Source organism: Bos indicus x Bos taurus, chromosome 13, assembly GCF_003369695.1.
Source record: "Bos indicus x Bos taurus breed Angus x Brahman F1 hybrid chromosome 13, Bos_hybrid_MaternalHap_v2.0, whole genome shotgun sequence".
In the NCBI taxonomy this organism is placed as follows: domain Eukaryota; kingdom Metazoa; phylum Chordata; class Mammalia; order Artiodactyla; family Bovidae; genus Bos; species Bos indicus x Bos taurus.
In genome coordinates, this window is record NC_040088.1 from 5,605,229 (window position 1) to 5,621,428 (window position 16,200).

Genomic DNA, 16,200 nt, shown 5'->3' on the forward strand with positions numbered 1-16,200 from the left:
GCTCATTAGTTATAGGGACTCGGTCTCTCTCTTACTCTCCCAGGTGTGGTCACCTTTGAGGCTAGGCTCTCTTCATACTGGTCTAGCACAGCGGAAGGAAAACAGTGCTCCCCAATGATCACAGCAAAAACTGGCATTGATCCACCTGTGGCACATGCCCACCCCTGAGCCAGTCCCTGTGGGCAGAGGGTACAGTGTTGACTGGCGCTTTAGAGCCTCCAGTGGAGTCAAGGATAGGATTAGCCCCATGTACTTCATATGGACAGGGAGCAAAGAAGGGGCCTCCTGGGAAAATCAGGGTGCTGTTACCAGAGGATGGGGCACCGGATCCTGAGAAGGTAAGCCAAGAGGACAGGTGTTGTCCAAACTCCCCATGTATAGATGAGAACCAGCCGCCAGATAGTGAAAGGGACTTACCCTGGCTCATTCAGTGAGACAGTGGCAACCTAGCTTCCTGTCTTAACCCCCATCGTTCACCACAAGCCAGTGGCCTCTCAATAAATAGGATTGGTTTATCCAGTGCAAACCCTTTAACATCCTCCCATCCTAGCTTCTTCTCTCAATCCACGACAGCCCCGTGTGATTCTGACACGTTTCTGTTAAATAAATATGTAATCCCCCATTTTCCAGGCAGAGAAACTGAATTTTTTTTTAATGGTATTAATTCAGAGGTTAGCAAACTTTTTCTGTAAAAGATCAAATAGTAGATATTTTACTCTTGCAGGCCACTGAAGCTCTCTCTTGCATAGTCCTCTTCTTCTCCACCTCCTCCTTCTCATTTCTTCAGCCCTTTAAAAAGGTTAAAACTATCTTCAGCTGCAAGGGCCCACAGGCCAGTTTGTCCATCCTTGGTATAATGGAAGAGCAGCAATCCTCGGTGTCCCAGAAGGTGGACTCTGCTGCTCTTCTAGAGCAAATCCCTGCATCTCTGAGCCGCAGGCCCTCAACCATGAAAGGCAGGCCATGCTCCTTCTCTCCAAGACTAAAAATCTGAGAAATAAAGATTATGAATATATACATTATATAATATATTAAAATATATATAATTATATTATAATTATATATATTATATAATATGTACTGTATAATGAGTAAAAACTGGGAACACAAAATAACCATGGCCTACCCAGGGAAAAATTGTTTTTGCAATTGAAATAAAATACACACAGAGCAACATTCACCATTTTAACCACTTCAAAATATATACTGCAGTGAAGACAGCAGTTTTTTAATTTCTTTTTTCAATTTATCTTGGGTCTTCGTGGGTAAGCGCTCCAGGGCCAGGATGCCGTGGCTCCATGGAGTGGGGGCCCAGGCGCCTTCTCCCTGGTTGCTCCTCCATCCCTAGAGAGGCATCCTTGGTCACAAGGTCCCAGACGGCTCCCCAGCACCTTGTCTGTCACTTCAGCCCAGCTGGAAGGGAGCAGTGAAGGGCAGAACATTGCCCATTCCTTGTGAAGGGCAGGACCCGGAAGTAGATCCAGGGGCTTTGTAAGGGAGGAGCTTTCCATTAGCTGTAACTTAGTGCCAGGACTCCACCTCCCTACCAAGAAGCCTGGGATATGTGGGAAGCTGTGTGTCCAGCTAAGAACCAGGCGATCCGTTATTAGGAAAGAGCGGGCCGGAACTGATATTGAGGGGATCATCCATTATCTTTGCCCAAAGCATCTGGCTCAAAGAAGCTCTACAAAAGATAACTGCTATTGTTGTCTCTTCTTTGAAAAACTCAGAGGGTGAATTTGAAAGGTGCACATAAATACTGGATACCAATACAGCACATTAGACTTTGCAATCAACACAGGAGGGTTTAAGTCTCTATTTTCATGCCTTCCCAGGCTGTGTGACCTCTGTGAATCCTGCTTTCATCATTTGTCAAGCCCGGCAAAAGTTATACTGTTCACAGGAAAAATTAATGAACATAAAGCTTAAGTGCAATGTCCAGCCCGAAGTGGGTGCTCCATAAATGGTCATTAATATTGATAAGAAATGTGTATGATATTTGTGATGAGCTCAGAGATCAGACAGGCCTGGGTTCAAATGTGGACTCTTGTACTTCCTAGCTGGGCAAAGTCCAGCTCTGACTCAGTCTCCTCTCTGTGAAATGGAGCAGTAACAGTTCCAGCCCACTGGATGGCTTTCAGGCTCCAAGGAATCGGTGACACATTGAAACCAGCAGCAAAGAGTTATTATCAGGTCACCTTTCCCATTTTGAGCGTGCAGAGCAAGAGGCAGGGTCAAAAGGCTGTTGTTGGTTTTCCCTGGCGGTGCAGTGGTAAAGAATCTACCAGCCAATGCAGGAGACACGGGTTTGATCCCTGGTCCAGGAAGATCCCACATGCCATAGGGCAGCTAAGCCCGTGGGCCGCAACTACTGAGCCTGTGCTCTAGAGCTCGGGGGCCGCAGCTACTGAGCGCATGTGCCACAGCTAGAGAAAAGCCCACACAGCAGCCAAGGTCCACCACAGTCAAAAATAAATAAGCGATTTTTTTTAAAAGGCTGTTGCTGCAAACATAATTTTGTGCAAAGAAGTCATACGTGAAAGAATTAATGCTGTGTTATGCCAATTCATAAAGTCCGTGCACGCGAGCTCAGTTGCTTCGGTCGCGTCGCTTTCCTTTGTGATGCTGTGGATTGTAGCCAGGTTCTTGGGTCCGTGGGATTCTCCAGGCAAAGAATATTGCAGTGGGTTGTCACGTCCTTCTCCAGAGGATTTTCCTGACCCAGGAATCAAATCCGCATCCCCTGCACGCTGGCAGGTTTTTAACCGACTGAGCCAGCAGGGAAGCACGTAAAGTTTGGTTACCATTCAGCGTGGCAATAGAGACTGGCAGAGAGCTTCGAGGGGACTGGGAAAGCTCTGGCCCTTGGTCAGGGGGCCGATCACCCTGCTGTGTTGCCCTGGTGAAAATTTATTGAGCTGTCACTGGTGTGTGCACTTTTCTATACGTAGGTTACCCTTCAGTAAAACGCTTCCTCCAAAGCATGGCTGTGGTCTATTAGAAGCCTCGGCCGTGGCTGAGGGGCACAGATAGGGACATCCTTCCTCGCCAGCCACCACAGTTTCTGTTTCGGCTTCCCCGTCAACCTAGCCTCTACGCCTGGAGCCTCGGGCCACAGAGTACCTCTTCCCCTGCAATGTGGCCTCATTACCACATCCGGGGCCAGTCTGGAGCCAGCCAGCCTGACTGCCCAAGTTATCAGCTCCTAGACTGTGGGAGAGACTTGTTGAGACAGGGGAACTTCAATAAGTCACCTGGAACAGCAGCCTTATTTCACTGATCTTATAGATGGGACTAGTGTTCAGCCTTCATTTCATTCATCCAGACATTATGTAGGTAGCTCTCCACAAGGTTTGTGGTTGATTTTTGTTGTTCAGTTGCTAAGTTGTGTCTGACTCTTTGTGACCCCATGGGCTGCAGAATGCCAGGCTTCCCTGTCCTTCACCATCTCCTGGAGCTTGCTCAAACTCATGTCTACTGAGTCGGTTGTGGTTGGTACAAAGACGTTTCATTCAATCATGCCATGAACAGGAATTGAGCACCCACCAGGCACTGTGCCCCTGTAGAGAAACAGACATGGTCCCTGCTTTCCTGAAGCATTCTATGCAATTAACTGGCCTGCTTTCTTCAAAAGTGTTAGTAAAGTGTTAATAAAAAATAAAGTCATAAAGGACAAAGGAAAGCTAAGGAATTAATCCAAATTAAAGAAAACTAAAGAGACATAATAGCTAAAGGCATAACATGGTCTTGAACTGGATCCTGTACTTGAGGGGGAAAATGCTGTAAAGGTTATTGTAACAATTGACAAAATTGAAATATGGATGGTATTAAAGTATTATATTGAGGTAAATTTCCTGAATATGGCAACTGTGCTTAGTTACTTAAAATAATATCCTGTTCTTAGGAAAGATATGCTGAGATATTAAAGGGTAAATGGGGCATGATGTATATAATCTATTCTTAAGTAGTTTCAAAAAAATGAATGTTAGTAATGAATAAATATTCACATGAAGAAAGAGAAGATGATAAAGCAAATGCAGCAAAATATGAAAAACTGGTGAATCTGGGTAAAGGGCATCCTGAAATACTCAGAATTATTCTTGCAACATTTCTATAAATTCAAAACTATCTTGTAACCTGTAATTGTGGTTGCATCTGGGGTGAAGAAAGGAACAGGGAGGAAGGAAGATTCACTTTTCTACCCTTTTGTACTTTTTAGAACATTACCTAGTCGAATAAATATAAAGTGTAAAAAAAAAAGAAGTTCATTTATTAGATACATGTTCTAGACACTGTGCTACTTCTTACGTACTCCAGATAATTCTCATTTCTTCCTCTCTACTATAAGCATGCAAAGAGGAGAAAACTTAGTCTCAAAAAAGAGAGGTGATTTACCCACGGCAGAACCCGGAATAAGGAATTCAGCTGGGTCAGTCTCATCTCAAAGGCCTCAAAGTCAGCTGAGCAGGATCTTTCAAGCAGGATCTGTCAAGAGAGGTTTCTCAAAACCTTCTTCATTGTTTAAAGGAAGAGAAAAATGCATCTGGCTCTTATTCTGTGGGTGTGGTTTGTCCACTGTGAAGATTAATCAGGGGTGTAGCTATTTGACCAATTAGTCATTCAACACACATTTATAGAAAATCTTTATTGGGCTCAAAGGCAGAATGACCATGATTTACAAGTACAGGGAAGTATTAGGAGTTCTAAACTGTTCCAGGGTAAGGAGCAGCCAGGGGACAATCAGGAAGCATTTCTGTGTAAACTGCTCAAACAGATTTCAGAAGCTGACTCTGCAAATGTCCAATAATTTGAGCTGAGTTGTTTTTTTTTTTTCTTTGTCAATAAATACTTTCTTACCTGTTTCATATGAATAGTTTGTTTTCCTAAAATTGCATGAACTTCAAAACCCAAACCTCTGAGAGTCGAATAGGGAGCTCACAGCCTGGGGGTGTTGAGCAGTTACAACAGTGACGGGTGCTCCGCTAGGTGAAGTAGAGGTGCCGTAGGGGGCCCTGATCTGGTCACGCAGAAGTCCCCAGGCTGTCTTTCCCATTTCCTCACAATCTCCTATTTGACCAGAAATTGATATTTTTATTAATTGGGCGACATGGGTTAACTGGTGATAGCTCTGTAGGTCTATAGTGTGACAGTATTAGGTAACATAATGAAGACTTGTGTGCTAGCATCCCAAGTGTGAATTTACTGAATTTATCTCATTTAAGGTCTTCCCTGGTGGCTCAGATGGTAAAGAATCCACCTGCAATGCAGGAGACCTGGGTTCGATCCCTGGGTTGGGAAGATCCCCTGGAGGAGGGCATGGCAACCCACTCCAGTATTCTTGCCTAAAGAATCCTCTGGACAGAGGGGCCTCCTTATAGTCAAGGCTGTATATTGTCACCCTGTTTATTTAACTTATACGCAGAGTACATCATGAGAAATGCTGGACTGGAAGAAACACAAGCTGGAATCAAGATTGCCGGGAGAAATATCAATAACCTCAGATATGCAGATGACACCACCCTTATGGCAGAAAGTGAAGAGGAACTCAAAAGCCTCTTGATGAAAGTGAAAGTGGAGAGTGACAAAGTTGGCTTAAAGCTCAACATTCAGAAGATGAAGATCATGGCATCCGGTCCCATCACTTCATGGGAAATAGATGGGGAAACAGTGTCAGATTTTATTTTCCTGGGCTCCAAAATCACTGCAGATGGTGACTGCAGCCATGAAATTAAAAGACACTTACTCCTTGGAAGGAAAGTTATGACCAACCTAGATAGCATATTGAAAAGCAGAGACATTACTTTGCCAACAAAGGTTCTTCTAGTCAAGGGTATGGTTTTTCCTGTGGTCATGTATGGATGTGAGAGTTGGACTGTGAAGAAGGCTGAGCGTCGAAGAATTGATGCTTTTGAACTGTGGTGTTGGAGAAGACTCTTGAGAGTCCCTTGGACTGCAAGGAGATCCAACGAGTCCATTCTGAAGGAGATCAGCCCTGGATTTCTTTGGAAGGAATGATGCTAAAGCTGAAATTCCAGTACTTTGGCCACCTCATGTGAAGAGTTGACTCATTGGAAAAGACTCTGATGCTGGGAGGGATTGGGGGCAGGAGGAGAAGGGGACGACAGAGGATGAGATGACTGGATGGCATCACTGACTCGATGGACGTGAGTCTCAGTGAACTCCTGGAGTTGGTGATGGACAGGGAGGCCTGGCGTGCTGCGATTCATAGGGTCGCAAAGAGTTGGACATGACTGAGCGACTGATCTGATCTGAAGGGACACACTCCTTTATCACCATTTTGCAGATGAAGAGATTGAGGCATGGAAAGGTTAAGTACTTTGCCAAGGACACGGAGCAGGCACATGGAGGAAGCAAAACTCAAACTTGGGCAGTGTAGTGAGGGTCCCCCAGTACTGTGGGCGTCTGTGTCTCACACCTGCCCAGAATCCCAGTTTTCCTTTGCAGAGTCACCCACTTTCACTTTGGACCACGTGGTTTGGGTGAGGCTGACCATGCCCCTTGGCTCTGGGGCAGATCATGTCACCAGTCCTGGCCCATCAGAGCTAGGCCACAGTGATTAATTCAAAGGTGACCCCATGGAGAAAGAAATGGCAACCCACTCCAGTATTCTTGCCTGGAAAATCCCATGGACAGAGGAGTCTGGAGGGCGAGAGTCTATGGGGTTGGAAAGAATCAAACGCAACTTAGCAACTAAAACAAAACAAAAAAGGCTGGGAGTGGTGGGAGAAAACTGCAGAGTGATGGTTACAGGGTATGTGGTTTCTTTTAGGGATCATGGAAAGATCTCACATTGGTTGTGGTGATGGCTGCATGATTACGTGAATATAATAAAAACCATTTCACTGGAATGAAAAAAAAAACACACAAAGGTGACCCCAGTAGGGTCAATGAGAACCCTCCCTCAAACCCTTATTAGAACTATGTGGATGGGGGACTTCCCTGGCAGTCCAGCGGTTAAAGACTTTTCCTTCTAATGCAGGGGTTGCAGGTTTCATCCTTGGCCCAGGAACTAAGATCCCACATCCTGCTTACCATGTGGCATGGCCAAAAAAAGCGAAATAAAAAAAACTGAAAATAACAACAAAAAAACCTACATGGAAAAAGTACTCCTCACGGCGGTTGGGGTGGTAAGACGGAAGCAGACTAGAGTACTGAGACCATCTTTCTTACCTGCTTGAGAAGGAAGGCAACAGAGACCAGTCTGAGCAAGACAGAGTCCCCGCTGACGTTGCCTGAGTCCTAGATCCAGCCATACCTGAAATGTCCACGAGCTTTTCCATTACATAAGCTAATATATTCTGTTTTCCTCCCCTGTTTTGTTGGCTCAGGCTAGTTAAGCACATATTAGGAGTAAATGTTCAAACAGCTGTGGTGGTTTTGCTTGTAGTCACAGGCCCATCCCCTTACTTTTTTAAAAAACATTTTTTTCTTCAATAGCTTTGGTGGTGTGTCATGTGGAAGTCACTCCATGTCCAATTCTTTGCGACCCCATGGACTGTAGCTCGCCAGGCTCCTCTGTCCATGACATTACCCAGGCAAAAATACTGGAGTGGGTTGCCATGCCCTTCTCCAGAATATCTTCCCTACCCAGGGATGGAACCCAGATCTCCTGCAATCCAAGCAGGTTCTTTACCATCTGAGCCACCAGGGAAGCCTGTTGAAATATAATTCACCCACCATATAATTCACCATTCACCATTCACCTATGACGTACACCATTTAAGGTGTATATCATAGGGGACTGGAATGCAAAAGTAAGAAGTCAAGAGATACCTGGAGTAACAGGTAAGTTTGGCCTTGGAGTAGAAAATGAAGCAGGGCAAAGGCTATCAGAGTTTTGCCAAGAGAACGCACTGGTCATAGCAAACACCCTCTCCCAACAACACAAGAGACGACTCTACACGTGGACATCACCAGATAGTCAATGCCGAAATCAGATTGATTATATTCTTTGCAGTCGAAGATGGAGAAGCTCCACACAGTCAATAAAAATTAGACCAGGAGCTGACTGTAACTCAGATCATGAACTCCTTATTGCCAAATTCAGACTTAAATTGAAGAAAGTAGGGAAAACCATTAGGCCATTCAGGTGTGACCTAAATCAAATCCCTTACAATTATACAGTGGAAGTGACAAATAGATTCAAGAGATTAGATCTGATAGACAGAGTGTCTGAAGAACTATGGACAGAGGTTCATGACATTGTACAGGAGGCGGTGATCAAAACAATCCCCAAGAAAAAGAAATGGAAAAAGGCAAAATGGCTGTCTGAGGAGGCCTTACAAATGGCTGAGAAAAGAAGAGAAGCGAAAGGCACAGGAGAAAAGGAAAGATATAAGCATCTGAATGCAGAGTTCCAAAGAATAGCAAGAAGAGATAAGAAAGGCTTCCTCAGCGATCAATGCAAAGAAAGAGAGGAAAACAACAGAATGGGAAAGACTAGAGATCTCTTCAAGAAAATTAGAGATACCAAGGGAACATTCATGCAAGATCACATCAGATCAGGTCAGTCGCTCAGTCATGTCTGACTCTTTGCGACCCCATGAATCGCAGCACGCCAGGCCTCCCTGTCCATCACCAACTCCTGGAGTTCACTCAGACTCATGTCCATCGAGTCAGCGATGCCATCCAGCCATCTCATCCTCTGTCGTTCCCTTCTCCTCTTGCCCCCCAATCCCTCCCAGCATCAGCAAAATGGGCACAATAAAGGACAGAAGGGGTATGGGTCTAACAGAAGCAAAAGATATGAAGAAGAGGTGGCAAAAATACACAGAAAAACTATATAGAAAAGATCTTCATGACCCAGATAATCACAATGCTGTAATCACTCACCTAGAGCCAGACATCTTGGAGTGTAAAGCCAAGTGAGCCTTAGGAAGCATCACTATGAACAAAGCTAGTGGAGGTGATGGAATTCCAGCTGAGCTATTTCAAATCCTAAAAGATGATGCTGTGAAAATGCTGCACTCAATATGCCAGCAAATTTGGAAAGCTCAGTGGTGGCCGCAGGGCTGGAAAAAGTCAACTTTCATTCCAATCCCAAAGAAGGGAAATGCCAAAGAATGTCCAAACTACCACATAATTGTTCTCATTTCACATGCTAGCAAAGTAATGCTCAAAATTCTCCAAGCCAGGGTTAATCAGTACATGAACCAGGAACTTCCAGATGTTCAAGGTGGATTTAGAAAAGGCAGAGGAACCAGAGATCAAATTACCAACATCCGTTGGATCATGGAAAAAGCAAGAGAATTTCAGAAAAACATCTACTTCTGCTTCACTGACCATTCTAAAGCGTTTGACTATGTGTATCACACCAAACTGTGGAAAATTCTTAAAGAGATAGGGGTAACAGACCACCTTAACTGCCTCCTAAGAAACTTGTATGCAGGTCAAGAAGCAACAGTTAAAACTGGACATGGAACAGCGGACTGGTTCCAAATTGGGAAAGGAGTACGTCAAGGCTGTATATTGTCACCTTGCTTATTTAACTTATATGCAGAGTACATTATGTGAAATGCTGGGCTGGATGAAGCACAAGCTGGAATCAAGATTGCCTGGAGAAATATCAATAACTTCAGATATGCAGATAACTTCTGTTTCTACACACTTGTGTATACTGGACATTTTATATAAATGACCTCATATAGTATGCACTCTTCTGTATCTTTCACTTAGTGGATTTTCAGGGTTCATCAGTGTTGTAGTATTTGCCACTACTTCATGCCTTCTTGGGCTTCCCTTGTGGCTCAGCTCGTAAAGCATCCGCCTGCAATGCGGGAGACCTGGGTTCAATCCCTGGGTTGGGAAGATCCCCTGGAGAAGGAAAAGGCTACCCACTTCAGTATTCTGGCCTGGAGAATTCCATGGACTGTATAGTCCCTGGGGTCGCAAAGAGTCAGACTCAACTGAGCGACTCTCGCTCACTCACTCACTCATTGTTTCTCATTGCTTGGTAAGATGCCCTTGTAAGGGTGTATCACATTTTATGTATACATTCACCAGTTGTCGAGCATTTGGGTTGTTTCTGCTCTTGTCTATAATAAAGGATACTGCTATGAAGCTACATGTACGTGTTTTTACGTGGACATATGTTTTCCATTCTTGGATATGTATCTGGCAGTGGAATGGCTGGGTGATACGGCAGTTCTATGTTTAACCTCTTGAGAAACTGTCATCCTGTCTTCCAAATGCCTGTACTGTTCACCGTCTCCACCAGCAACGTGTGAGCGCCCTGCTTCCCCAGCTGACTCTTGCCGCGTAACTCTAGCAAGTCGTTTCAGCTCTCCGGGCCTCGGTTTCCCACATTTGAAACGAAGATTTCCCATGGCGGGGTGATATGGCAACTAAAAAGAGATCATGCCTACGAGATTTAGGGCAAATCTCTTAAGTTCTGGACTTCTTCTTTTTTTTTTTAATAGTAAATTTTATGTTTATGTTTATTTTTCCACAGAAATGGGGATAGCAAAAGCATTTCCTTCATCGGGTTCATCTGGGGAGGAAAGGGAACTCAGCTGCAAGACTCAAGATGAGGTGGCGTTAGTGGTAAAGAACCCCCCTGCCAATACAGGAAACATAAAAGACGTGGGTTCGATCCCTGAGATGGGAAGATCCCCTGGAGGAGGGCATGGCAACTCACTCCTTGCCTGGAGAATCCCCATGCCCAGAGGAGCCTGGCCGGCTACATAGCATGCAAGGAGTTAAACACAACTGAAGCGACTTAGTACGCATAGGTAGACCTACTTAGAGCGTGATTCCCTCTTTCCAGCTGAGCAAAACTTGCCTGCGAATCTGTGTACTATGCACCAAACTGTATTGTATGTATTAATGCTCCTTTGATTTGCAAGTTGGAATTCTTTCGCCTTGCGAAACCCTGGAAGACTCGCGACCTAATCTCTGGTGATCAGCTGACGTTAAGGAACACAGAGTGTTTCAGTGGGGTGACATGATCTGCTGATGAATGACACACTCCTTTGGATACAGAAACTGTGCTTGAAGCAGGAAAGTGTGGAAACCTCATGACTGGTGAGTGGGGTGGGGGTGGGGATGTGGGGGAAGGGGTGGGGGAGGGCTGGATACAATCCCAGTCCCCTGAAGGCATCCCTCCTTTCTCTCTGATCTCACCTCTCCTTCTCATTCCTCCCACAGCGCCCTTCAGTCAGAGTAAATCATTCACATTTTTCTGGAAGAAGCAACGCTCTCCAGACCTCCCTACATGCTGTTCCCTGTCCCAGAAGTGCCCTTTCTGCTCCTTTCCTCCCTGCTACCTAGCACAGTCCGGTTCAACCTTGAGTTTGCAAATTAGAGGTGAACTTCTCCAGGAAGCTTTCTGAAGTGGGGATCTTTTTCCTTTTTTTAATAGCAAATTTTATGTTTACATATATTTTACCCCCCCAAATTTTTAAATAGGAGTATGATTGCTTTACAGCATTGTTGGTTTCTGCAGTATAATGAAGCTGTGTAATATAACCATATGTATACATTTACCCATCCCTCTTGGACCTCCCGTCCCCCCTTACCATCCCACCTGCCCCTCTAGGTCATCACAGAGCACCCTGTGCTGGACAGCAGCTTCCCCCTAGCTATCCATTTCACACGTGGTAGTGCATATTATGTCAGTCCTCATTTTCCATTTCAACCCTCCCTCCTCTTCCTTTCCCGGGTCCACATGTTTGTTCTCTGTGTCTGCGTCTCTATTTCTGCTCTAGAGTCTAGGCAGGCTAGAGTCTATTATACATAGTGAAGTAGGTCAAAGAAAAGCAAACGTCTTATATTAACACATATATGTGGAATCTAAAAAAAACGGTATGAATGAAACCTTTTGCAGTGGGAATCTTTCATCTTGCCTCAGTCAGTCAGTCAGTTCAGTCGCTCAGTCGTGTCCGACTCTTTGTGACCCCATGAATCGAAGCACGCCAGGCCTCCCTGTCCATCACCAACTCCCAGAGTTCACTCAGACTCACATCCATCGAGTCAGTGATGCCATCCAGCCATCTCATCCTCTGTCGTCCCCTTCTCCTCCTGCCCCCAATCCCTCCCAGCATCAGAGTCTTTTCCAATGAGTCAACTCTTCACATGAGGTGGCCAAAGTATTGGAGTTTCAGCTTTACTATCATTCCTTCCAAAGAAATCCCAGGGCTGATCTCCTTCAGAATGGACTGGTTGGATCTCCTTGCAGTCCAAGGGACTCTCAAGAGTCTTCTCCAACACCACAGTTCAAAAGCATCAATTCTTCGACGCTCAGCCTTCTTCACAGTCCAACTCTCACATCCATACATGACCACAGGAAAAACCATAGCCTTGACTAGACAGACCTTTGTTGGCAAAGTAATATCTCTGCTTTTCAATATGCTGTCTAGGTTGGTCATAACTTTTCTTCCAAGGACTAAGTGTCTTTTAATTTCATGGCTGCCGTCACCATCTACAGTGATTTTGGAGCCCCCCAAAATACAGTCTGACACTGTTTCCACTGTTTTCCCATCTATTTCCCATGAAGTGATGGGACCGGATGCCATGATCTTCGTCTTCTGAATGTTGAGCTTTAAGCCAACTTTTTCACTCTCCACTTTCACTTTCATCTTGCCTATGCAACACTTATTTCCTCTGGGTCGGAAAACGGCATCTCAATTTCTCTTTGGGGAGCCGTTGCTGCCCCATCTCTCATGCTTGGGGTTCAGATGTGAGACCCTGGCTCCATAGGTGAGCCTGGCCAATGAGCATATCCGATTCCCCTGGCCACAGTGATTGGCTCCTGTGGGAGCCAATTGGGTGGGTGTATCATTCCAGTGAGGCCAATGAGACTCCTTCCCAGGAGTCTTGTTGGAATTGTTGGGAAAGACAACTGTTGGGGTTGCCAGTTACAAGAATTTAGCAAGCTTGGAGTTGCTGCTGGCTATCTTTGCCACTTACAGAAAGCCTCTCTGAGAGTAAATCCAAAACAGAGGAGAGCAAAGCCGAAAAGAGGAGGGAGAGATGAAAGAAGAGACAGAGGTATATATTTTTTGACATCGTTTGAGTCCCTGGAGTCATGCCTCCAGGCAGTTTTGCAGCTTGATTTCGTATAAAATCCTCTCCCACTTTTATTTCACTAGTTCGGTGGGTATTCTTTCACTTATAACATAAATATGTGTGTATGTGCTCAGTTGCTTCAGTCATGTCTGACTCTTTGCGACCGCATGGACTGTAGCCCACCAGGCTCTTCTGTTCATGAGTTTCTCCAGGCAAGGATATTGGAGTCAGTTGTCATGCCCTCTTCCAGGGATCTTTCCGACCCAGGGATTGAACTTGTGTCCCCTTAGTCTCCTGCATTACAGGCAGATTCTTTGCCCACTGAGCCACCTGGGAAGCCTTACAACATAGACACACCTGAATGCTGCTGCTGCTGCTGCTAAGTCACTTCAGTCGTGTCCGACTCTGTTCGACCCCATAGACGGCAGCCCACTAGGCTCCCCTGTCCTTGGGATTCTCCAGGCAAGAACACTGGAGTGGGTTGCCATTTCCTTCTCCAATGCATGAAAGTGAAAAGTGAAAGTGAAGTCACTCAGTCGTGTCCAACTCTTCGTGTGAATAATTCTCCCCAATTCCATATACACCCTTCAGCTGGGATACCCTTTCTGGGCTCTCACACAGCTCCATTTCCTCCATTTTCTTTGCATTTATTAGATTGCATTCTAATGATCTCTTTGTTTGGCTGTATCCCCCATGAGACTCAAGGAGCCGCTGTGCCTGGTTTGCTGCTGTATCTGGAGCACCTAGCCAGGCCCAGCACATGATAACACTGCAATAGATTCAGTGTTCATTGCTTCTTTAAAAAAAAAAGAAAACCACAGCCTGGGGATTTCACACAGTCACTTTACGCTAGAAGATGCTGGGCTCAAGGTCTCTGCACGCCGCACCCAATGAGCCAGTGAAACTAGAATAAGAGCAAAAGAAAAAAAAGTGGCCTGTAACCGAGCCCTCAGTATCTTCTAAGTCTGCCTGTGTACAATTTGATGAGTCTGGGTATATGCAAACGGGGCTTCTCTTGTGGCTCGGCTGGTAAAGAATCTGCCTGCAATGTGGGAGACCTGGGTTCAGTCCCTGGGTTGGGAAGATCCCCTGGAGAAGGGAACGGCTACCCGCTCCAGTATTCTGGCCTGGAGAATTCAGAGTCGGACATGACTGAGCGACTTTCACTATCACTTTCATATGCAAACACTCGTTAACCATCATCATGATCAATGTACTGCTGCAATCGCAGCCTGGGATAAAAAGGTAACACTCTAATTCTGAAAATGAGAGAAAGCAAAACAGTCTTGAGACCTTCCATCAAGATGATCGGATCCTGCCCTGATCATTTCACGAGGAGAAACCACGCCTTAGAGAAGGCTCCACAGATGACTGAGCAGAGTCAGACAGCAAGCCACGCTTATGTCTTAGCTGAAGATCCCATGCCTGTTCCAGAGCCTTTTCAGGAAGTTCTTCCCACCTGCTCACTTTTTCCTACCTCTGGTAGGCCTGGAAGAGTTCAGGGCGCAGGTGACAAGTCTGTGGAACTTCTGTTCCTGGTCTGGGGACATGGGCCCCAACAGGAGTCCTCTCTACCCCAAGAAAGAACGTTTACTGGGCTAGTAAACACGATGGAATGGAATGCCTGCCGAGGGCCTGGCCAAGAATTTGACTTTCTGCTCCCTAGAAATTGATTTCCACTAAGCCAAGGCACCAGTCATCAGATGGGAATAGCGTTTCATCATCCTGGCCTTTGTTGTTGTTCAGTCACTCAGTTGTGTCCGACTCTGCGACCCCATGGACTGAAGCACGCCAGGCCTCCCTGTCCTTCACCATCTCCTGGAGTTTGCTCAAACTCATGTCCATTGAGTCGGTGATGCCATCCAACCATCTCATCCTCTGTCGCCCCCTTCTTCTTCCCCAGCATCAGGGTCTTTTCCAATGAGTCAGCTCTTCACATCAGGTGGCCAAAGTATTGGAGCCTCAGCTTCAGCATCAGTCCTTCCAATGAATATTCAGGGTTGATTGCTTTTAGGATTGACTGGTTGGATCTCCTGGCTGTTCAAGGGACTCTCAAGAGTCTTCTCCAAACTACATTTTGAAAGGTCACCAGAAACCCAGAGGTTAAAGTCTTTGGGACATAGTTCCCAGACTAGACCATCCTTCTGGAGAGGAATGCGTTATGGGGACCCAGTGAACCAATCTCTGAAGAGCATGACGTTGTACATGAGAATGTGCAGCCATGAACTCTGAGAACACTTCAGTCAAGAAAGATGTTGAGTGAAGGGCCTCCCAAACACCATCCACGTGCCCCGGAGGGGACAGTCTGGAGAAGCTGCAAGGGGCTGCACTGTTCGTAAACAGGAAGTGGGACCCTGTTTGTGTGTCTGTTGCTAGGGACAGAATGAAAATGAGTGGGCTTGGGTTGCCCTGGTGGCTCAGAAGTGGAGAATTTGCCTGCAGGTGTGGGAGACATGAGTTAGACCCCTGATCTGAGAGGATCTCACGTGCTGCGGAGCGGCTGAGCCCAAGCACCCCAGCTACTGAGCCTGTGCCCTGAGCCCAGGAGCCGCAGCTACTGAAGCCGCGTGCTGCAAACACTGAAGCCCGCGTGCCCCAGAGCCCGTGCTCCTCAACAGGAGAAGCCACGACAGTGAGCAGCCCACAGACTGCAACTGGAGAAAAGCTCGTGTGGCAATGAGGACCCAACACGATCAGGAATAAATAAATAAATACGTTAAAAAAAAATACCCGCCCAAAACAAATGGGCTTGAGAAGATCAGAAGGAAATACCAACCAAGGGAGGTTGTAGAACCTCTATCTCTCATTGTAGATTTTAGAAACATGACAGTTTTTTTTTTTTTTTTTTTTTACCATTTTAGGAACTATTTGATTACGGTCATTTTTGAAAGCAGAAGCCCAGTTCCCAGTTAGGGGATCAAGACCACTACGGCTAACATCTCTTAAAATGACGCAGTCAAGAAGGGATAAAGCCAGGAAGTTCATATTTATTGTGTCTGTAATATGCTACTCAAAAAAAAGAAAAATCACAGACTAATTCATAGTAACATATGCACAGATACACACAAAATGAATCTATAATTTTTATAGGTCTGTATGGAAATGCACGGGTTATCTTTGGAAAGATCCCACCTGTGCATTAAGGTATAAGTTACCTCGCTCCATGACGGTCAC

The 16,200-nt window shown here is 45.6% G+C and overlaps 1 long non-coding RNA gene across 1 annotated transcript; it reads right to left on the reverse strand.

Moving 5' to 3' along the window:
- Window positions 1-622: 622 nt before the first annotated feature.
- On the reverse strand, window positions 623-4,701 carry LOC113902753. The gene is made up of 2 exons (XR_003513904.1): window positions 4,396-4,701; window positions 623-990 (listed from the first exon to the last, which is right to left on the reverse strand). It is a non-coding gene; the product is annotated as an uncharacterized LOC113902753 (long non-coding RNA).
- Window positions 4,702-16,200: the final 11,499 nt, after the last annotated feature.